We start from the raw sequence: 24,705 nt of genomic DNA on the forward strand, positions 1-24,705 counted from the left end.
AGAGAAAAACAGCCCTCTGAGAGCATGTGGGGATGCACCCCACTATTTTCAGTGACTATTTGGAAAGATCAAAATAGGTTGATGTCTTAACTCACGGCAAAAGCAGCCCTACTTCAGTGAAGAAAACCAACAGGAGCTCACATTGCAGCTATGCTGTCATTGACCCAGAGGAAGCCATCGGGGGTGCCGGGGCTCCAGTGCTTTCCTGCTGGGAAACAATCCTTTTCATTTTCAGGGAAGATAATTCTCTTTTTTGTTGTTGTTGCTTTTTTTTTTTTTTTTTTTTTTTGAGACAGTCTCACTCTGTCGCCCAGGCTGGAATACAGTGGCGCAGTCTTGGCTCACTGCAACCTCCGCCTCCCAGGTTCAAGCCATTCTCCTGCCTGAGTAGCTGGGATTACAGGCGTGCGCCACCATGCCCAGCTAATTTTTGTATTTTTAGTAGAGATGGGATTTCACCACGTTGGCCAAGCTGCTCTCAAACTCCTGACCTCGAGTGATCCATCTGCCTCAGCCTCCCAAAGTGTTGGGATTACAGGCATGAGCCACCATGCCGAACTTGGGGAAGACAATTCTCATTCAATTATTCAAGCCATTCTCTCTCTCTCTCTCTCTCTCTCTCTCTCTCTCTCTCTCTCTTCTCTTCCTCTTTCCTGCCCTCTCCCTTTCTGTCTTCCTTTCTCTCTCCCCCCGTCCCGTCCCCCAATTCCTCCCTGCCATCTGTCTTTGAGAAGACAGAAGGGACAGCTGTGTCCCCTCCCCAGACACCCACTGGGACTGCAGGACCAGGAGGTGGGCCATTTCTGCTGACAACCAATGCTAAAAAAAAAAAAAAAAAGCATCAGAGAAGCCGCTGCACAGCCTCTCCTGGCTGTAGGAGGAATCGCTGCCATGGAGCATGAAAAATTAATTAGGAGAAGATGCGTGCCTGGGCCTCCTTGCTTCTCAGACCAAACCAAATCAATATGATCCTCAGCGCCTGCCAATAAAAGGCAAAATTGTGCATTACCCATGGACACCCAGAGAGCTGTCAGAATTACAGAATACTGCAAACTGGAAGGCCCCTAAATGTCCCCAAATTGTCCAAAGAGTCTTAGTGATTTATTCGCTAACACAGTAAGTCAGTGGCAGGGGCTTGGCTCACACCTGCATCTCTGAATGGACTTGGACCACGTGAGCCAGAATCGGGAATCCTCACAAAATCATGGAGAGGAAGGGCAAGGGGGTTTCTTGCTGTAGAGAAACCCTAACTCCCTCTCCCTAGAGAAATGCCCCCCAGCAGGAATGGACAGAAAGGAGGAGCACACCTGCGCCCACCCCCTGCCTTGACCCTGCCTCGGCTGCTGTTCATGCAGGTGTCCTCTATGCTCTCTGAGCAGCACAGAAACAAGAATGGGATCCGAACAGTGGTGACCAGGCAGGGCCTGTGAGGAGGCAGGGCCAGCCTGCCACCTGCCTGCGCTGCACCGGCAGTCCCGCATGAGATCAGGCAGCAAGGCATGTCCAGGGCCTGCCTGGGTTAAGTGGCTCTCAGATGAGGTAATAATGACAAAGCTCTCCTGAGCCGGGTGAGTTTTCCAGGCACGGAGTCAGGTCGCCTTATTTAGTCTGATCGTTAAAATCATTCTTTAAATATCCCGCTATGGGAATTTACGATGCCTTTTGAAGCTTTTTATTTAACTGGGAGTGTTTTCTTCCTCTTCTCCAGAGCTGTGAGGATGAGGAAAACTGTGTCCTTCTACCAGCTGTTCTGGTGTTGAAAGGTCGATCTCGGTGTTAGAGAAACACAGCACTGGCCCTGTTTCCCTTCTCTTCACAAATGAAGTCACTGAGTAACACGGAGTGTCAGGCGCCCTTGGTCTTGTGGGGGAAATGAGGACACTGACGTGTAAAAAGCCAACAGCCAAGGAGGGGACAGAGGCCACCCTGTGTAGATGCTGCCTCTCCAGCAGGTGACCAGAAGCTGTTCCCCACTCTTTGGTTTTATCAAAGCTGGTGAGCACAGTCTTGTCAGCAGGAGGGCATGAGGGGACGTGGGTCAGACGTGTCATCCACGGGATGGGCAGGGGCCTGGTGCCAGCAGCAACCCACATCTCCATTCAAGGGCATGGGGCACAGGGTCATGGAGTCTGTGTGACCGATTGAACCATGCCAGAAAGACAGTCCTGGGGGAAGGAATAACAGCAAGAGATCACAGACGCTTCTCACCATCTGGAATTTTTGTAACATTTTACTCTCCCCAAACCTCTGCCTGGCAAAAGTCTTATCATCAACCATCATGAACTCTGAGTTCACTAAATCGAATTTTATGTTCGCACATATACATATATATATATATATACACACACACACACACACACACACACACACATATATATATATATATATTTTTTTTTTTTTTTGAGACAATGTCTTGCTGAGTCACCCAGGCTGGAGTGCAGTGGCACAATTATGGCTCATTGCAGCCTTGACCTCCAGGGCTCAAGCAATCTTCCCACCTCAGCCTCCCGAGTAGCCGGGACACAGGCACATGCCACCATGCCTAACTGAAACTCGGCCTACTTGGTTGATAACAAAATGTCAAGTTACCATGTAGGTATAACACAGCCAGAAACTGCAATCATGTAGCCCGAGCAATAGAAAAGGCATTCACCCCAATAACACCCAGAACCACTAAGTCCTTCCATAAGTTCCAGAACCTGAATGCTGGAACTCTTTCAGACGTGAGGAGTCCATTGGCCCCAAAGATCAGGGGTAAAATCTGCTTCAACATACCTTACCCTAAATGGTCAAATGTAAAATCCTCCTATCAGACCCTGCTCAGACAACTATTCCTAAGTCCTTTCCCATGCCCTGGGAGCCCTTAAAACTTGTCCCATACCCCCAGTGGAGGAGAGAGCTTTCAGCCTCCCTCCTGTCTTCTTGCTGGCCCATCTTGCAATAAAACCTCTCTTTTTTTCTCAAAAGCCCATGCCATAGTATTGGCTTCGTGTGTGTGTGTGTGTGTGTGTGTGTGTGTGTGTGTGTGTGATGAATTCTTGCTCTGTCACCCAGGCTGGGGTGTGGTAGCACAATCTCAGCTCACTGCAACCTCCACCTCCCAGGTTCAAGCGATTTTCCTGCCTCAGCCTCCTGAGTAGCTGGGACTACAGGTGTGTGCCACCACATCCAGCTAAAAATTTTTTTTTCATATTTTCAGTAGAGACAGGGTTTCACTGTGTTAGCCAAGATGGTCTCGATCAACTGACCTCATGATCCGCCCGCCTCCACCTCCCAAAGTGCCGGGATTACAGGCGTGAGCCACAGTGCCTGGCCAGCATTGGCTTCTGTGTACATTGGGTAGAGAGCCCCTGTGCTCCATAAGACTTTCCCCTGGGCCCCAATATTTCCCTTGTCAGAGCACCTTGAGGAAGCTCCATGTGCTTGTTCCAGGGACACCTACCCTTTCCAAAAGGCCCCACCAACTGAGGGCTTCAGCAGAGATTGGTGATGCCAAAAACTTGAGTGTCTGCTGGAATAAGCTTGTTTCTATCACAAGAGAGAACCATGGCCCAGAGACTTCATAATGTCAACTACCCATGGACATTAGGCTCCATGGCTCTAGTCAAACACTTTAGGCCTGGACATTTGACTCACCTTCCACTGAAATAGGCCATGAGGATGGATCCCTTCAAGTCTGTCAGTACCGTTCACCTTAGCCACCCATGAGAAACTCAAACTTCCCATGCAGCTGTACCCCAACTTCTTTTCCTTTTTTTTTTTTTTGAGACAGGATCTTGCTGTTAGGCTGGAGTGCCATGGCACAATCATGGCTCACTGCAGCCTCAAACTCCTAGGTTTAAGCAATGCTCCCACCCCAGCCTCTTGAGCATCAGGGACCACAGCTGCCAACAGGCCCAGCTAACTTTAAAAAAATTATTTTTAGTAGCTACTGGGTTTCACTTTGTTAGCCAGGCTCGTCTTGATTGTCTGGGCTCATGTGATCCTCCCGCCTCAGCCTCCCAAAGTGCTGGGGTTACAGGCGTGAGCCACCATGCCTGGCCTGATCTTGATTACTATATTCTTCATAACTCCCTAATGTGAGCTACCTCTCTCCTCCCATCTTTTTCTCCTGAGAGGTCTTTTTTGTTGTTGTTTGTTTGTTTTTGCCTTCAAAACAGTTACTTCGCTATCATTTCGGGTGGGAGAAATGGTAAACGTGTAGGCTTAAGTTGCCATCTTTATTCAGAAGCCTGTAGTCACCTGTCTTTACTTGGGCCACTTCCATTAACTCCTCCCCTGAACCTTCTCTGATTTTTTGTTGTTGTTCTGTTTGATTGGGGTTATTTTTGTTACATTTTGTTTTGTTTTGTGGAGCCAGGGCATCCCTCTGTTGCCAGGCTGGAACACAGGGGCACGATCACAGCTCACTGCAGTCTTGACTTTCTGGGCTCAAGTGATCCTCTCACCTCAGCCTCCTGAGTAGCTGGGAATAGAGGCGTGAGCTGCCACACCCAGCTACTTTTTTATTTGACATACTGATGACAGATTAATCTCTCAAGGTCCGATGGGAGGGCTTGGGTGAGTTGGGGAGAGTGATAATGAATTAGAAGACCTGAGAAAGCTGAATGCTAAACCAGTATTGGAGGAGGCCAAGAATCAATCCAATTAACACCAGAGAATCCCCAAAGTCACAAGAATCGGTGGCGGTGGTTACCTCTGGAAAACAGGTGTGTGCGTGTGCGTGTGTCTGCATATATGCATGTGTGTGCGTGTGTCTGCATATATGCGTGTGTGCGTGTGTCTGCATATATGCGTGTGTGCGTGTGTCTGCATATATGCATGTGTGTGCGTGTGTCTGCATATATGCATGTGTGTGCGTGTGTCTGCATATATGCATGTGTGTGCGTGTGTCTGCATATATGCATGTGTGTGCGTGTGTCTGCATATATGCATGTGTGTGCACATGTGTATGCTTGCATGTGTGTGTGTCTGTGTGTGTCTGTGTGTAAAAGTAGGTATAAGTGAATGGTGCTAAGTTGCTTATGAGTTAGATTCTGAGATCCTCTCCCCAACTCCCTCCCTTTCCCTCCCACCAAAGAGTTGGGTGGATGCCCCAGCAAGAGACAGGAGGCTTGTTCTCTGAAGAAGATCCCCGGACTAGAGATGGAGGTCCAGCTGGGAGTGAGGGCACAATACTGAGAGCAAAAGGGCTCAGTGAACACTTATTTATAGATGCTGAAATCCCCATCCCTTTTCCCAAACTCAGTTCCCAGCGTGCTGGTGGCACATACTATCTCTCTAGGTAAGATATTGGAAGAGCCTTCACAGAGGAATCTGACTTTCCCTGTAAGAAAGGCTTCATGCTACTAACGGTTATTTTTTCAACCCAACAGCCGAGTTACATTCCTTACAGTGATTCCTACAATTCCACCAGCCTCACGAACAAACACACAGCTTTCAACAGTCTTCTTAGTAAGCCACTCTTAACAATGAGCAACCAAGAAAACCAGACACTTGAGAAAAGCCCCTAAAATAGATGTTAGAAACCAAAATAACAAACAACAAAAGGAAACTTGAAAGAAACAGAAGTTACACAGAAGAAAATGTACAAACTTCTCTTAAGTATCACCAGAGAGAAAAGATATTGCTTTCATAAAACAAAAACAGAATGTTTTCAAACATGAACATTCAGAGAAAAAAACAACTCTTAAAAATTAAAAATATGAGAAACTTATCAAAAGCAAGAAAAGTGAAGCAGACAGAAAAATAGATAGACCACAGAAGACACGATAAGAAAACTAGAGTACCAATTTAGGAGATCTAATACCCAAAAGGAGTTCCTGAAAAGAGAAAAGAAACAGGAAGAAATTATCAACAACATAACATAATTTCCTAGAACCAAAAGGGTTTCTTTTTCTAAGGATACAGGAAGTACCCAGGATATTGTCATAAAATTTCAGAATGCCAGAGACAAACAATGGAGCAGAAATCAAAATGGCACCAGAAAGAGAAGACAATGCGAAATGTCTATAAAATGTAAAGGGTATATTATTTCCAACATAGAACACTTTACCCAGTCAAATTATCAATCAGATTTCAGGGCATAGTAGTCAGAGTTCTCCAGAGAGACAGAACCAATAGAATATATACGTAGAGAGAGAACGATAAAAGAGGATCTATTAGAGGAATTTGCCCATGCAGTTATGGAGGCTGAGAAGTCCCATGAAAGGGCATCAACAAGTTGGAGAACTAGGGAAGCCAGTAGCATGGCTCAGCCCAAGTCTGAAAGACCTGAGAACTGGGGAGGCCCCTGGTGAAAGTCCTGGAGTCCAAAGGTCTAATGCTCTGATGTGCAAGGTCACAAGAAGGACATTCCAGCTCCAGAAGAGAGAGGGTGAATCTGCCCTTCCTCTTTGTCTTTGTTCTACCCAAGCCCCCAGCTGACTGGATGGTGCTACCCACACTGAGGTTGGATCTTCTCCACTTAGTCCACTGACTAACCTGCCAACCTCCCCTGGGAAAATCCTTACAGACACATTAAAAAATACTACTTTAACAGTTATCTAGTTGCTCTTAATCCAGTCAAGTTGACACCTAAAATTAACCATTAACCACATAGGAAAAAATAAATGTTTCAATGTTTTGATGTGTAAAATCTTATAAATTTACCTGTCATAAACCTTGGGAACATCAATTAGCTAAGGAAGTTATAAAATACTGAAAGAAACAAAAGAAAAGATAAAGACACAGCCACAGGAAACAGGTTGATATGGTTTGTCTCTGTGTCCCCACCCAAATCTCATGTTGAATTGTAATTCCCAGTGTTGGGGGAGGGACCTGGTGGGAGGTGATTGGATCATGGCAGTGGATTTCCCCCATGCTGTTCTCGTGATAGTGAGTGAGTTCTCAGGAGATCTGGGTGTTTGAGTGTGGGGCACTTCCCCTTTCACTCTCTCTCTCTCTTTCCTGCCACCATGTGAACAAGGTGCTTGCTTCCCCTTTGCCTTCTGCCATGATTGTAAGTTTCCTGAGGCTTTCCAGTCTTCGCCTCCTGTTAAGTCTGTGGAACTTTGAGTCAATCAAACCTCTTTTCTTCATAAACTAGCCAGTCTCAGGTAGTTCTTTATGGCAATGTAAAAACAGATTAACACACAGAGAATTCACCAGGTTGATAGAGAAGCAAGACCCAGGATAACAGCTACATTCCAGGCATAAAAGGCAGCTGGTCCAAACTAGAGCATGTTAGAAAGAAGATGAAATTGATAGGTTACCTGTTGCATTGGAATGCATCAAGAAAAAGTTGAGACATGAACACAGAGTTTAGGGTTCAACTAATTATTAGGATTGGATTGGTGATAGAAATGAAGCAGACAAGCAAATAAGACAATGACAACTCCAGAGAAAGCAAAATATTTTTTATGAAAGTTAAAGTAATTACAATCTATGGCATGGCTATGTTTTGATTAACATTTAATCAAAAAATCATTTAAGTCATATTAGGCCAGGAGCAGTGGCTAATGCCTGCAATTCCAGCACTTTGGGAGGCCAAGGCAGGTGGATCACTTGAGTCCAGGAGTTCAAGACCAGCCTGGCCAACATGGCGAAAGCCTGTCTACTAAAAATATTTTTAAAATTAGCCAGGCTTGGTGGCACACACCTATAATCCCAGCCACTCATGAGGCTGAGGCAGGAGAACCACTTGAGCCTGGGAGACAGAGGTTGCAGTGAGCTGAGATCACACCAGTACACTCCAGACTGGGTGACAGAGTGAGACCCTGTCTCAAAAAAAGTCATATTAAAGTAACCCCTAAATATTAATCTTATCAACATGATGATAAAAGTTTTTGGAGTTGGGATGGGAGAAACAAACAGGTGGATGTTTGTGGTGGAGGAAAAAGATAAGAGAGACAAATCCCCATACGTCATAATGGAATGTAATTTGATAGTGATAGAAAGCTGAAAATTCAACACGCAGCCATCTAAGCATGTTATTTGGAAATATGAAGGTAGATGCCAAAATAATCAGCTAAGGAGTCAAGCATGGAGCCCATTGGAAAGGGATTTAAAAGGGGGAGAGAAGGAGCAGGGACCTCTGCCTTTAGTACTTGAAAGACTTTTAACACGCTTGCTTTAAACTATGTCTGAATAAATTTGATAAACAACAACATAATAAATAAAAGCAAAAGAAAGTGATAGGTCAGGACAGTTCTAGCAGAGGGAACAGCGTGGCATGGCCTCAGTAGCACAGAATGCTCTGTTCCCACAGGCCTTAGGATACAAAGAGAAGGCGCAAAGAGATGAGTCAGGGAGTTCTATGTCTTCTTAGGTTGTGCAAAGCCCCCAAAAGAATATTTCTCATATCCTAATGCTGAGAGAAAACTGGATCATCTACAAAATCAGAGCTTGCCTTGAACCCAATAGAGAGCTGAGGTTTAAAAGCAACCAAAGGAACTAAATTTTAATGAGTGACAAGTGCCTACAAAGACAAATGAAACATTAACTTTTTTACCACTAGAAGAGAACAGGAGGAGAAAGAAGTAGTGGTAGGAGTCTGTAGAAAGAAATCAGCTAAAAATTGAAGAAATTCCTCAAAGCCATAGGTGGCTAGCCTATCCGTTTAGAACTGAGAGTCAGATATATAGAAAGTTTGCACTCATCCCAAGGTCTCCATAAATCTCCACCAAGTACCTGCAAGAAAGATTTAAGGCAGCTAGGGGAGGACCACAGAGAGCACACCTGTCATTGACACAAGTGTGCAGGAAGTGAATGCTGCCTCTCAGGACAGGCATGAAACACTGCTTGCTTCCTCAGACCTTCCTCTCCTATGATGCAATCAGCTCATGCCATGAGGGAGCAGCAGCAACCCTGTCTCCCCCAGGGCTGATGAACAAAAGGAAGAAGAACTCCTGTCTGCTTCTAAGGAAAGAGTAAAAACCCCTCTATCCTGCCCCTGCCCCAGAATTATCCAAAGAAAGACCTACTATGTCTGGAGGAAGGGTAGAAGCATCAGTTGTCTGCTCCAGAAGGAGGGACAGGAAAACGTCACTGATCCATGATCCTGTGCCAATATATGGCAGGAGTCTGCTGTTGCAGGGAAGAGGTAGGAAATACTCTCCTGCCCAAGATATACCAAAGATACACGGCAAAGTCTGGCTATGATGGGGGAAAAGGGAGGAATCCCAAGAAGTCCTCACACCTGAGGCACCCAGGCCCTGCCTAAAACTGAGCTGGACCAAGAGGCAGTATTCACTTCCTGCACACTCATATCAATGACAGGTGCTGTCTCTGGTCCTCCCCTAGCTGCCTACCCCTCACAATGAGCCCAGCACTAAGTAATAATAGTAGTCTCCCACTACAGAAGGGGAAGGTGTGGAGAGGGAACCCCTATCAGACTGATGTGCAGAGATGACTGAAGCTGAAAGGAGAGCACAAACACTGAGAAGTCCCTCTGGCAGCCCACCACAGGGAAATATGAAGCCTGTGGTGCACTGAGGATAATAAACCACAACATCCAAATCCTTCTCAACTACTAACTAGATTGACTAACCACCCACTACACACGTACTAATGTGCTGAAAGAAGGGGTGTTTCTATTTCTAGGCGTAAATAATATTTACCTAATTCACTACTATTCTATAAATGATGACCATCATTCAATAACAGGTTACAAGATACACAAAAAAAAATCAAAGAAAACACAACTTACTATCAGGAGACAAAGGAATCAATAGAATCAGACCCAGAGATGACCCAGATTATGTAACTATTAGACAGGGACTTTTATAACTGTGATGAATATGTTAGTACCTAGTGGAAAAGATGGGCCAATGCGTGAACAGATAAGACATTTAAGCAGGGAAGTGGAAACTCTCTTAAGAAGACAAATGGAAATACTAGCAATAGAAAATGCAGTATCAGATATCAAGCATTTCTTTTATAAGCTTATTAGAAAGTTGGACACAGCTAAGGAAAAAAGTTAACTTGAATATAGACAAAGTAGATTATTCAAAATGAAACAAAGAGAAAAAAAGAATAGAAAAAAACAACAGGGAATCCACTGACAGTTGGACAATATCAAATGGTCTAACATTTATAGATTTTTTTCTCAAAACAAAGTCTCTCTTTGTTGTCCTAGCTGGAGTGCAGTGATGCAATCATTGCTCACTGTAACCTTGAATTCCTGGTTTCAAGTGATCCTCCCACCTTAGCCTGCTAAGTACTAGAACTACAGGTGCATGCCACCATACTGGCTATTTTTTTAATTTTTTGTAAACATAAGGTCTCCCTGTTGCCCAGGCTGGTCTTGAACTCTGGGCTTCAAGGAATCCTCCCACCTCTGCCTTCCAAAGTACTCTCTGGGACAACAGGCATGAGTCACCATACCCAACCCATTCATGGAACTTGAATCTGAGAAAGAGAAGGAAGAGGAGGAGAGAGAAAGGAGGGGAAGAAATATTTGAAGAATAAAATGAGCAATTTTTCAAAATTAATGAAAAACAACAAACCATGGATTTAAGAAGCTCAGAGAGAACCCAGGCAGGATAAATAAAATGCACACATACAAAAATATATAAAAACACACACTAAACACATGGTTAAACTGCTGAAAGATGGAGTGAAAATATTATGAGCAGCGAGACAAAAAGATGAGTCTGAAGAAGTAACAGAGACCAGATCACAAGGAATTTATATGCAGATCACAAGGAGTTTTTATACCATGCAAACAACTTCAGATTTTTTTTTCCTTTCTGATGGCAAAGAGAAGACACTAGCAGATTTTAAACAGGGAAGCATTCAAATCAAATTTACATTTTACAAAGATCTCTGTAGTAGCAGTGTGAAGACTGATTTGGGGGGGCAAATCATAAAAATGGATAAGTCTATTGTGGTATATTCATATAGTGAAATAAAACAGAGAAAACGAATGAACCAGAGCTAAACATATTACCATGGATGAATTTCATAAGCATAAAGTTAAATAAAAATATCAACTTGCAGAAGAGAACATATAATAGGATACAATTTATATAAGCTTAAAAGCAATGTTGTTAAGGAATGAGAGATTTCAAATAAAAATCATAGGAATGTTAAACAGAAAAGTAAAATACCCTGGGGAGGGATAGAGAAGGAATACAATCAGCAGGAAGTACACAAAGGTTTTAAAGGCACTGGTAATATTTTATCTATTATTATTATTATTATTATTATATATGGAGTCTTACTCTGTTGCTCAGGCAGGAGTGCAGTGGTGCACTGCAACCTCTGCCTCTTGGGTTCAAGCAATTCTCCTGCCTCAGCCTCCCATGTAGCTGAGATGACAGGTAGGCACCACCACTTCCAGCTAATTTTTGTATTATCAGTAGAGACAGGGTTTCACCATATTTGTCAGGCTGGTCTCGAGGTTCTGACCACAAGTGATTTGCCCACTGCCTCAGCCTCCCAAAGGGCTGGGATTACAGGTGTAAGCCACCATGCCTGGCTAGTAACATTTTATTTCTTAAGAATATGGGTGTTGGTTTTATTATTTTAATTTACCTTTGATATTTGCAATATGGCATGATAAATTAAAATTAAAAATAAAACTAGTAAAAAATAAAGCACAAATATTCTGTCTAAAAATATTTAATGAAAAAAATAGAGAAGTAGTTTTAAATCTCTCCAAAGAAGATATACAAATAATCAAAAGCACATGAAAACATGCTAAGCATTTTAGTCAGTAGGAAAATGCAAATTTCACATCCACTAGGATGGCTAGAAAAGAAAGACAATAGCAAGTGTTGACAAGAACAAGGACACATTGGAGGCCCCATACATTGATGGTAAGAATGTGAAATAGTGCAGCCATTTTGAAAAACAGTTGGAAGTTCCTCAAAAAGTCAACCATGAATCCAGCCTTTGTACTCCTGGATATATACCCAAGAGAAATGAATATAGGTGTTTAAACAAAGACTTGGACGTGAGTATTTATAGCAGCATTATTCGTCATTGCCAAAGGTGGAAAAAATCCAAACATCTATCAAGAACTGAATAAACAAAATGGTGGTATTGATACAATGAAATATCATTCAACCATAAACAGCAAAAGAGATCTGAATAGAAGCCAGAGTATTCAACAGTAAAGAATGAAGTTCTGATATATGCTGTCACATAGATGAACCTTGTCGACACTATGCTAAGTGAAAGAAGCCAGCCACAAAGGACCGTGTTGTATGATTGCATTCATATGAAATATCCAGAATAGGCAAATGCACCGAGACAAAGAATCAATTAGTGTTTGCCAGGAGCTGGGAAAAGGGAAGAATGGGAAAAGACTGCTAAATGGTACAGGATTTCTTTTTGGAATGATGAAAATGTTCTGGGACTAGATGGTGGCGATGGTTGCAGGACCTTGTGAGTATACTGAAAACCACTCAATCATGTATTTTTGAAAGGTAGAGTTTATGGTATGTGAATAATATTTTAATTAAACATAAGCTAATGGGAGGAAGAGGTTGATATATAGGCCAGGCATAGTGGTTGATGCCTATAATCCCAGCACTTTGGGAGGCTGAGGTAAGAGGATTGCTGGAAGCCAAGAGTTCAAGACCAGAATGGGCAATATAGCAAGACCCCATCTCTACAAAAAAATATAAAACTTAGCCAGGCATGGTAGCACACACCCATAGTCCTAGCTACTCAAGAGGCTGAGTCTAGAGGATTGCTTGAGCCCAGGAGGTCAAGGTTACAGTAAGCCATGATCATGCCATTGCACTCCAGCCTAGATGACAGAGACCTTTTCTCTGAAAAATAAATAAGTGCATAGATAACTTGTTCTCCACAGACATGAAGGATATTACAATACTGATGTAAACACAAAGTCTGAAGAGTGAGGAGAGAAGCACGCAATGCCAGCAACAATGGAGACGTTTGCCGAAGAGGCTGAGGGGATGGAAGCTAGAGCACCATCAGGGAAACTTTCTCATACCCAACGGCATGAGAAAGGGAGGATGAGAGCTGCAAGTCTACCACTGAGTGGGGCACAGAAGATCCAAAAGTTAAGAGGTTGCCAAGACACTGTGAAGACCAGACCCAATATGGGATCTGAGGGTAGGGGAGGTGTCCATGGTAATCAATGGATGCCTTGGGAGTTTTGACACCAGGTGCCTGGGAAACGCTAGTTAGGAAACAGAACCACTTTGGGGACAAAGACAAGGTCTATTTTGAGTATGCTGAATTCAGTGCATTGGCAGGACATTCAAGTGATGATGTTCAGCAAGCCATTAGAAACTTACAATTCCAGAACGTGGTCAGAGGTGGAGATGTGTTCCAGGACAGAGAGACACAAAAATAACAGCTGAAGTTGTGAGAGTGAGTCATCTCCCTGAAGAAGCCAGTGGAGAAGGGAGAGACGAAGGCCAAGGGAAGACAGGGAAGGATGTCCACTCCAAAGCGAGGACAACACAGAAGGACCCATGAGACAGACAAAGTGTGTTCCAGAAGAAGCAGAGTAGCAGAAAGACAAAAAACATCATGAAGTCATAGAATGGGAGAGCTTTGTAGACAACATGGGGTATAAGGGTATTAAATGTTACCACAGAGAAGGTAATAACTACTAAAAGGCTATTGGAAATGATGAGGTCTTTGGCAATTCTGCTGGAAGAGCTTCTAATGGAGGGCGGTGATGGGATCCAGAGTCCTCTCCAAGATGAAAGCTTAGGAAAGCCGAGTGCCAGAACCACATAATAGGACCACTCACTGCTCCTGACTTCCCATAAGAACAAAGCCAGAAGGACCCTTTTTGGCAGATGATGCTCAACTCAGTCTTAGAATATGACATTCAACTACACAGTTATTGTACTCTGTAGAATTTCAGCCTGAAATCCAGAATCAGACCAAAAGGCTCTCAGGTATCCCATAAAATAGCATCTAGAATATCCTCATTGCAAGAGGTTAGGTTACCACAGAGTACACCCTCTGCGTTTTTAGATGGAAAAAAAAAATGAAATTTTCCGCATTTAGTTAAATGAATTTCCAAAAGATCTTCAGCCTTTGGTGGCAGAGGCAATTCTATAACCAGAAATCTCTGGCTCCTTATCATGTGTCTCCCAGAAATATGTCACCAGGAATTTCGCCTCTGTGGAATAACCTCTGATGCCCTTTAAGAGGTGACAGAAAGCAGCGGTAGAGACGCACAATGGCTGGAAAAGTCTGACTCAGCCTGGCCTGATGGAAATGTGCTCAGCTTGCTTTATAAAGGTCTGCCCAGCTATGAAAGTAGACTTGCTCATTTGTCATTGATTTGGTGAATCTAGTAGAACTTACTTTTTCTGCCCTCATCACAGTGATTTTTGTTGCAGTGTGTCAACTGGTATGTCAATGAATGACAGCATTTATCCATCAACAGTCAGATCATCTTAAGAGAACTCTGCGTGGCTGAGGGAGCGAGTCTTGCTGCTCCATGGAGGTGAGAGTTTTGCCTCAATTACCAGCAGAAGGCCTCTTCCCCCAGCCCCCTGCCATTTAGTATTGTAAGGTGTCTGCACCTAGGTATTCCCACCTTTGTTATTATTATTTATGTATTTATGTATGTATTTATTTTGAGACAGAGTCTCGCTCTGTCACCGAGGTTGGAGTACAGTGGTGTGATCTTGGCTCACTGCAACCCCCGCCTCCCAGGTTCAAGCGATTCTCTTGCCTCAGCCTCCTAAGTAACTGGGACTACAGGTGCATGCCAACACGCCTGGCTAATTTTTGTATTTTTAGTAGAGACAGGGTTTCACTCTGTTGGTCAGGCTGGTCTCGAACTCCTGACCTCATGATCCATCCGCCTCAACCTCCCAAAGTGCTGGGATTACAGGCATGAGGCACTGCGCCCAGCCCAACCTTTATTTTTTAAATAACGTTATTGAGATATACCTTACATATATCATCCAAGTCACTCATTTAATGCATTCAATTCACTATTTTCTAGTATATTCATGGAGTCATTTTAACTGTGGTTAAAATTAGAACATTTTCATCACCTTTAAAAGAAAACTCACTGCTTTTAGCTATCATTCACCTATCTCTATGACTTAGCCCACCCCTAGCCCTAAGCAACCACAAATCTACTGTCTCTATAGATTTCCCTCTTCTGGACTTTTATATGAATGGAATATATAATATCTGGACTCTTGAGACTGCCTTCTTTCACTTAACATTGTGTTTTCAAGGTCTGACCATGGAGCATGTGTCAGCACTTCATTCCTTTTATGACTAAATCGTATTTCACATGCGGTGTGGATATATGTTTTGATATCCATCAGTTCAGTGATGGACGTTTGGGCTGTTTCCACCTTTTGGCAATTGTAAAGAATGCTGCAATGAACATTCATGCACAAGAACTCTCTGGAGTTCTGCCACGCTGACAATGAAGTCCTGTGCCTTGTCCTGAGCTTTCTCTGTCCTCCTCCTGGAAAATATAAGAGCTTCGTAATACACTTAGCCTTTCATCCCTTTCTTCCAGATCATCAGTGGCTCCCCAATTCTGTTGTCCTTGTAGTTACCATTTCCACATATTCCTAAAATGCCAGATACCTCCACCAGCTAGAACATTCCTTGCCTCTGGCCTACCATTCAGTAGAGCGACAAGCCATAACAACTGGGTCACCACATTGTGCCAGGCCTGTCTTTGCTCCACTGACCACCAGCCACAGGTTCCTCATTGCCAGCCAGGGAGCGATTCATCTCAAATTTCATCTAACACTTGCTTTCCCTCCTTCCCTCTCTCCCTCCCTCCCTCCTTCTTTATTCCTTCCTTCCTTCCCTCACTCCCTTCCTTCCTTTCTCTCTGTGTATCTCTCCTTCCTTCCTTTCTTTCTTTTTCTTCATTTCTTTCTTCCATCCCTCTCCCCCTACCTTCTCTCCTTTTTAACAAGGTCTCACTCTGTCACCTAGGCTAGAATGCAGTGGCACAAACATAGCTCACTGTAGCCTCAAACTCCTGGGTTTGAGAGATCTTTTTGCCTCAGCCTCCTGAGTAATTGAGACTACAGGAGCGCACTACCATGTCCAACTAATTTCTAAAAAAAAAATTTAATACATACAAGGTCTCACTATGTTGCCCAGGCTGTTCTTAAACTCCTGGCTTCAAGTGATCTTCCCACCTTAGCCTCCCAACATGCTGTGATTGTAGGCACGAGCCACTATGCCCAGCCATCTTCTCTTTCTTGAGTCATTTCTAGAATCAATCATTGCAGATTGGGCTCTCCAGGAAGCAGACAGCGAGGTGCATAGTAGGCAGGGTTAAATATTTCTCACGGAGGGCCCTTGGGTTAACAGCTGTATCAAGAAGGAGACAGAAGCAGGATTGGGCAGAGAGGAGTTCAGATTGATGTAGGGCTAGTGACAGATTACCCATGAGGAGTGCTGGAACTAACATGGCCCATGTTGTCTGTCCCATGTTGGTCCAAAGTAGACCGGCCTTTATATCCCTGCCATGATCAATCACTGGATGTGGCCTTCCTGTCTGCCTACACACTTCCAGCAGGTGAGGGGATTCTCCACACCTGCAACAGGGGGATCTAGTGCTGCATCTCTAGCGCCACCACAAGGCTTTATTGGAAGGAGTCTCTAAGACATTATTGAAAGCAGAACCCCTCTACTTGTATTTAATATCCTCCCCATGAGAGAGGATGATACACCATTTCAGGGCTTCCTTAGAGAGGCTCAAGTGATGTCTGTCGTATTCTTTGAGAAGGTGTGAGGGTGTGTGCTTTGCGGGTTAGGACATGCCTCTTTGACCACAGCACTCCTGTTCTTCGAAACATTGAGTATGCAAGTCTTAGTCCAAAAACCAGTACAAAACTGCTCAGGCAAGAGGTGGAAGGGTGGAATGATGTTGAAGGTTGAGTACAGGGAGAGGAGGAAAAGAGAAACCAGCCCTTGTCTTATAAGAATCTGCAAGCCCTTGACATTACTGATATGAAGGAAGCTTGATAAACAGTATTTGATTGTGATGACTCAGCAACATCAGCAGCATTAACCCCTTGCCACGTTTTCTTTGTACAAAGAATAATCTCTCTCTCACACACACACACACACAAACACACACATACACACACACCTCTCACATGTATTTTTAGCTTCCTATCTCAAAGCACTCAACAAGCTTAAAATTCATGTACCAGCCACCTGCAAAGACCATCTTGTACTCACAGAAATGCAGCCTGTCCTGAAACAACAGCTGTTCGGTTCAGGGCAATGTCACAGAGGAGCCCAGGGCAGGAGCTGAAGACAAATGACATGGCTGAAGCAGCAGGTGGAATCTAACTAGCTGGAATATGGAAGCAGATGGTAGAAAACATAGGGAGCAGCAAAAAAGGGCTTCATAATTCTACCTCTTTACCAAAAGTGCCCTGGACTCTGCCCACTGGATCTGGAAAACAAGAAAAGAAAGTGTTTTAAAAGAAATACACAGCACAGTCTTCCTACAACAGTAAAGTCTACATAGAGCCACCTGCGTCTAGCTGGATGGGTGGTTGGGACTTAGACAGTAGGTACTTATGAAAACAGTTTACAGTTAGAGGTTATGGCCAGGCGCTGTGACTCACGCCTGTAATCCCAGCACTTTGGGAGGCCGAGGTGGGCAGATCACAAGGTCAAGAGATTGAAACCATCCTGGCCAACATGGTGAAACCCTGCCTCTACTAAAAATACAAAAATTAGCCAGGCGTGGTGGCAGGTGCCTGTAGTCCCAGCTACTCGGGAGACTGAGGTAGGAGAATCACTTGAACCTGGGAGGCAGAGGTTGCAGTGAGCCGAGATCATGCCACTGCACTCCAGCCTGGTAACAGAGTAAGACTCCTTCTCAAAAAAAAAAAAAAAAAAACCAGGCACGGTGGCTTATGCCTGTAATCCCAGCACTTTGGGAGGCTGAGGCCGGTGGATCACGAGGTCAAGAGATTGAGACCATCCTGGTCAACATGGTGAAACCCTGTCTCTATTAAAAATACAAAAAATTAGCTGGTCATGGTTGCACGTGCCTGTAATCCCAGCTACTCAGGAGGCTGAGGCAGGAGAATTGCCTGAACCCAGGAGGTGGAGATGAGCTGAGATCGCGCCATTGCACTCCAGCCTGGGTAACAAGAGCGAAACTCCGTCTCAAAAAAAAAAAAAAAAAAAAAAAGAATTTAGAGGTTATAATACAATTTGGCTGCAGGAGGTCCCCAGATACTTGATGTTTTTGTAGATGTTTAGAGAATTTGCCTTTACTAGATCTCAAGTGAACTACAGTGGTGACGATATACACGGAATCATTTGCAAAAACAAATCAGAATGATATTTTAGACCTTTCATTTCATTCTCATGGGCTTGGAACCTAGAGAGATAAGTGTGCAGAAAAAAGGGCTCAGATTAAAGCCTAAAATAAACACAAAAGCTACATCTGTCCATTTCCCTCCCTTCCCTTCTCTTTTCCTTCCTTCCTCCCTTCTTCCTTTTTTCTGGGGATTCGGGTGTAGGGTCTCATTCTGTTATACAGGTTGGAGTGCAGTGAGATGAGCACAACTCACTGCAGTCTCCACCTACTGGGCTCGAGCTATCCTCCCACTTCAGCCTCCCGAGTAGCTGGGACCACAGGCATGCGCCACCACACCTGGCTAATTGTTTAATGTTTTGTACAGATAGGATCTCCTGTGTTGCCTACACTGTTCTCGAACTCCTGGACTCAAGCGAACTCCTCTCACCTCAGCCTCCAAAAGTGCTGGGATTACAGATGTGAGCCACGACACCCAGCCTTCCCTTCTTTCAACAAACATGTTTTTATGATATTTTTTTCTTTGGCTTCTACAAAGTTGGATAAATATACCTCTTTTGAAACAGGAGAGCACATGATAAAAGTATCAGATATTTTTCTTGTTTTGATTTTTAAAAAAATATTGCACTAAAGACATTAGAAGAAGAATAAAGGAAAGAAACTGGTTCGGAGCCACAGCACCCATCAGCTGGCTGTATTTATCTGTGTTTCCTTTCTTTTTTTTTTTGAGACTGAGTTTCACTCTTGTTACCCAGGCTGGAGTGCAATGGTGCGATCTTGGCTCACCACAACCTCCGCCTCCTGGGTTCAGGCAATTCTCCTGCCTCAGCCTCCTGAGTAGCTGGGACTACAGGCACGTGCCACCACGCCCAGCTAATTTTTTGTATCTTTAGTAGAGACTGGGTTTCACCATTTTGACCAGGATGGTCTCGATCTCATGACCTCGTGATCCACCCGCCTCGGCCTCCCAAAGTGCTGGGATTACAGGCTTGAGCCACCACGCCCGGCCCCTTGTTTCCTTTCAATCCTTGCTCATGGAATTGAACACATTGTATGGAAAGAGTCACGTGATAGGTGTAATTTTTCTCCTCTGCGTTTTTCACTTAACTCTGAGTCTGCACCTTTTTCTAGTTGCATCAGCTCTCCTTTGCCGTTCACACTAGAGCATCAGCTGGGAGGAGGCGTGGCTTGCACTGCTTTGTTCACTGTTTCCGTCTGTAACACAGCGCTTGGCCTAGTAGAGGCATTCGATAAATATTTGTTGAATGCATCACCCTCTTCATAATTCTGCTTGTTAACATGGCTTAGACTCCATCAAGTAGACCACAGGGTCGCTGCTGTTGAAGGCTTAGGTTGCTTCCAACTCTTCACTTGCATACGCACAACAAAATAACAGCCATCGCCATACCTATGGATGTTTTCCTTCATTTTATTACATTAGTTTAGTTTCGTTTCGTTTATGAGATGGAGTCTCTCTCTGCTGCCCAGGCTGGAGCACAGTGGTGCAATCTCGGCTCACTGCAGCCTCCGCCTCCTTGGTTCAAATGATTCTCATGCTTTAGCCTCTTGGGTAGCTGGGATTACAGGTACACACCACCACATCAGGCTAATTTTTGTATTTTTAGTAGAGATGCAGTTTCTCCATGTTTGCCAAGCTGGTCCCAAACTCCCAGCCTTAAGTGATCTGCCCGCTTCAGTCTCCCAAAGTGCTGGGGTGACAGATGTGAGCCACTGCACCTAGCCTCCTTCATTTTAATTATTTCCTTTATTTTAGTTATTTCTTAATATGAAGTCTCAAGAATGGGGTCCATGGTTTCAGTGGTCTTACATTTTCACATATCATATATATTTCCAAACTATTTTCCAAAAGGAGTTTTCAACATAGCATGCTGCTAGCAATACCTGCCAGAGCGCATTATCAGACAGCTTTTCAGCTGACCGTGAGGTGGGGACCAGACATGGGACCAGATAACAAGCAATGACAAGGGGATCCGTTTGTAAATCCTGGGAACTCTCACTGCCTTCAATCTCCTGCTTTTCTCTGCTGTCCGTGCACCCAGATGCTTCCTTAAAGCCATCTCCTCTCTCTTATTTGGTTTAAATCAAGTGTAAGCTAGGAGCTGGCACTCCTTTCAGTGCCAATTCTGACAGGAAGTTGGACAGCCACGATGCCTTGTGGAGCTCTTGTATTCCACGTGGGCAGAACGCAGCCTTCACACATCTGCAGCCTCCATCTGCTGCTTCAGCACAGGACACCATCCTCATTCCAGGCACTGCTTAGTTTGCACAAGACATGTCTTGTAAAAATGTCTCACCACGCACTCCTCCGCAGCTGCCTCTGCTCAGCCACACAGCACCCATCACGCTACATCTGTTGGGAGCACGTAGGGCATCAGCCCATGGAGGAAAGTCACACAGAACTTACAGAGCAACTTACATCTATGAGTTGCCAGTAATATTCCACACGCACTCATTGGAAGAAATTATAGAAAAGATATTGGACGTCCATGTCAAGCCTTGTTCTATTTCTAGCTCTGAGAAGCTGCAAAACCATGGGTGAATCACTCGCTGCCTACAGTCCTCAGTCTCCCTCTCTGTCCAAGAAAGAGAAGCACAACTGTTCTTGCATCTCTCACGGTGGTGGTGAGAATCGAATGAAACAATGTACATGAAAGCTTTGCAAACTGCAAAATGCTATGAGATACTGAGCATTGGTGTTATCACTTGAATGCCAGTTCTGAAGTGAGCACCCAGGGAGCAACTGGGTGACAGAGGCCATGGTTGGCTTTCCTAACAGCCATTCCATTCCACACCTCTTTCTTGCTAGCTGAATGCCAGTTGTGTTCAGGTCGCATCTGGCTTTATGTCTGGTGCCCTGGAATGAATCACAGTTGAGCTGAATGAATCATGGAAATCTCATTCCTTCTTTGCTCCTTTGAGGCAGGCATGTGATTCGACTCAGATCTGGGACACCTGGGAAAAGATACTCCTCCCTGATAGGAGAGCGCTCTCCCTGCCTCCTAGCTTGGACGTTGCCTTGTGAGGACCTGGTGCTCTGTTCTGCAGCTGCACAGAGCTGGCACCAGAAAAGGGAAAGCCAAGAGCAGCCCATCCAGGTTCCTGACACGGTGGAAGCAGTGTATGAACCACCTCTGGGACTGCCAATCTCCAGACTTCTGATGTGCTATTTGTGAGTAAAACTCTGTGGCTTACATCAGATATTCTCCTACCTAAAGGCACCAAGGGGAGAAAAAAGGCATGATGGAAAAAATCAAGTTTGACCAAATCTTACCAATGGATGGAATGGAACAAGTTTTTACCAGCAAGCTCAATTCCTTGCCTTCTTGTCTCCGCTGACTTTGCTTTATTGTGGTTCACTTTTTAGATTGCAGCAAGTGGCTGGGCATGGTGGCTCCTGCCTATAATCCCAGCACTTTGGGAGGCCGAGGCAGGAGGATCACTTGAGCCCAGGAATTTGAGACCAACCTGGCAACATAGCGAGACTGTATCTTGACAAAAAAATTGAAAATTAGCCGAGTGTGCTGGCACATACCTGCAGTCCCAGCTACTAGGGAGGCTGAGGCAGGAGGATCGCTTGAGGCCAGGAGGTTGAGGCTGCAGTGAGCCTCGTTTGTGTCACTGCACTCCAGCCTGGGCAACCCTGTCTCAAAAAATTATTAATTAATTGCAACAGTTAGTAAACTTCTGAGGTAAAACAAAAATGGTAAATGAATTTAAAAGTAAGTAGCTACAAGGAAATAAAGTTAAAATATGAGAAGTATGTGATTACATGGACAGTGGGCACCGAGGACAGGCAATGGGCCAGGAAAGCTACCTGTACCAAGATCGGAGAGTTGGGACAGAGAAGGGAGCGGGCACAGGACTGCAGAGGTGGGTAAAGGGGAGCCCAGGGCTTCCAAGAAAAAACTCCAAGGAAAGGCTTCCCCCTGGAATGTGTCACCCAGGTCGCTATCTGGGCAAATGCAACTCTTACTCCCATGATCAGCCAAACATTTTGTCTTTCTTATCATAAAAGTTATTGCTGGCCAGGCATGGCGGCTCACACCTGTAATCCCAACAGTTTGGGAGGCTGAGGCAGGTGGATCACCTGAGGTTGGGAGTTCAAGACCAGCCTGACCAACATGGAGAAACCCCATCTGTACTAAAAATACAAAATTAGCCAGGTGTGGTGGGGCACATCTGTAATCCCAGCTACCCAGGAGGCTTGAGCCAGAGGTTGAAGTGAGCGGAGATCACACCATTGCACTCCAGACTGGGCAACAAGAGTGAAACTCTGTCTCAAAAAAAAAAAAAGTTATTGCTATGGCCTGAATGTGGCCCCAAAATTCCTACGTTGAAATATAATCACCAATGTGATAGTAGTATTAAGAGAGGTGGGACCTTTAGGAGGCGATTAAGCCATCGTTGTGACCGGTGGGATTAGTGCCCTTGTCAAAGAGGTGGAAGGAAACACCATAGTCCCTGTCACCTTTTTTGCCATCGGAAGATACAGCGAGAGGCGCCATGTTGGAAGTGGAGAAGAAGCCCTCGCCAGACACCAAACCCGACTTCACAGCCGCTAGAACTGTGAAAAAATAAATTTCTATTGTGAAATTTGTATAAATTACCCAGTCTGTGATATTTTGTCATCGCAGCAGGACTAGACTAAGACAGTTATTAACTGAGCTTTTCATTTTGTTTAATTTTGGGCTTTAAATGCATGGCACTGTACCAAGCATAGTCCTTGGTTCATGACACATAATCATGCTCAGTCCTTACATAGCCCCTCTTTTATTTCCATTATTTATTTTTATTGCAAGACAAACACTGTTAAGCCAGCCTCACTCAAAAAGTAAAAATTTACCAAGAAGATACATCTCCCAGTGTGCTCATCACATGTCCCCGCTTGCCTCCTAAAGGAAGTTAATACTTTGAATTTTGTGTTTATCATTCTGCTCCGTTTCTGCCTTTGGTTTTGGTTTATCTTGCACATGTGTATGGTCTAACTGATATACTGCTTAATTTTGCTTGTTACTTAACATTGCATGGCTACAATTCATCCACGTTGTTGAACGTGGCTGAAGTTACTGTGGTATGTTCACTGTGGTATGATATTCCATTGTGTAGATATATTAAAATTTGTCTATTCTCTTGTCAAAGGATATTTGGCTTTTTTTCCATTCTTTCCTGTGTAGAACAAGAATTCTGTGAACATTCTTGTACATTATCTTGGTGGACATGTGCTAAAGATTCTCTTGGATACTTCCCTAGAAGTAGAATATTAAATATGCAAATATTCCATTAGACACAATACTACCAAATTATTTTCCAAAGCGATTGTGCTAATTTCGCTTCTCATTGGTAATATGTAGGAGATTCCACTGATCGTTTGATCTCTAATATTTGGGATCGGCAGGCTTCATTTCATCATCACATGGGAATAAAATGGTCTTTGTGCAGATACTGTGCAGTCCCCTGGCATTTAACATCTTTTTGTATATTTATTGGCCATATGTGGTTCCTCTTCTGTGAAGTGCATTTCTCTGGCTTTTGCTCATTTTTCTATATTGGGTTGTCTTTTTTCTAGTGATTCTTAGAAACTCTTTATTATTCTTGAGTGATCTTTGCTAGTTATTTGTGTTGCAAATATCCTCCCTCTCATCTCTTGCAAGGATATACAGTTATTCTCAGAAACAATGTATTCTAAATACACATTGAGTAAGACTTGAGATGAAGATGAGAAGGGATGAAGAGCTCCAAAGCCCACTGCCAACGTTCCTGACAAAACCGGGGACTTTGAGAAATGGACCACAGCGGTGATACTGTACTGAGATTGCTGATGGGAAGAGAAGTGGGGGACACTAAAGAGAAGCCAGTCTTCACGGAAGCAGGGGCAGGAGAGGATGTTGATGACGGGAGGATAAAAAGCAGACTGCTCGCATGTAAGCAAAGAAGGCTGACTATGAGTTAAAGCAGCAAGGCTACCTGGTGTTCCTTTGTTTTCTTTTTAGTTTTATGTTCATTTTTCAAAGACTTAATTTTAATCTGAACACTTTCTGATTTAGAGCAAAATTGAGAAGATGGTACAGAGCATTCCTGTATACCCCACCCCCAGTTTCCCCTATTATTAAAATCTTACACTAGTATGGTACATTTGTTAGAATTGATGAACCATTATTGATACATTACTATTAGCTAAAGTCCATAGCTTATTCAGATCTCCTTACTGTATACCTTGCTCTGTTCCAATATCCCATCCAGGAGTCCACGTTACATTTAGCTGTTATGTCTCCTAAGGGTCCTCTTAGTTGAGACAGCTTCTCAGACTTACCCTGTTTTTGATGACCTCAAAAGGTTTTTCTTTTTAAATTGAGACGGGGTCCTGCTCTGTCGCCCAGGCAATGTGCAATCATAGCTCACTGCAGCCTCAACCTCCCAGGCTCAGTCAA

At 44.0% G+C, this 24,705-nt stretch overlaps 1 long non-coding RNA gene across 1 annotated transcript; it reads right to left on the reverse strand.

Moving 5' to 3' along the window:
* Window positions 1-244: 244 nt before the first annotated feature.
* Window positions 245-21,921, reverse strand: LOC118149534 (uncharacterized). Its single transcript, XR_013529958.1, has 3 exons — window positions 21,810-21,921; window positions 17,158-17,377; window positions 245-2,165 (listed from the first exon to the last, which is right to left on the reverse strand). It is a non-coding gene; the product is annotated as an uncharacterized LOC118149534 (long non-coding RNA).
* Window positions 21,922-24,705: the final 2,784 nt, after the last annotated feature.

This window comes from Callithrix jacchus, chromosome 19, assembly GCF_049354715.1.
Source record: "Callithrix jacchus isolate 240 chromosome 19, calJac240_pri, whole genome shotgun sequence".
Taxonomy (NCBI): Eukaryota; Metazoa; Chordata; class Mammalia; order Primates; family Cebidae; genus Callithrix; species Callithrix jacchus.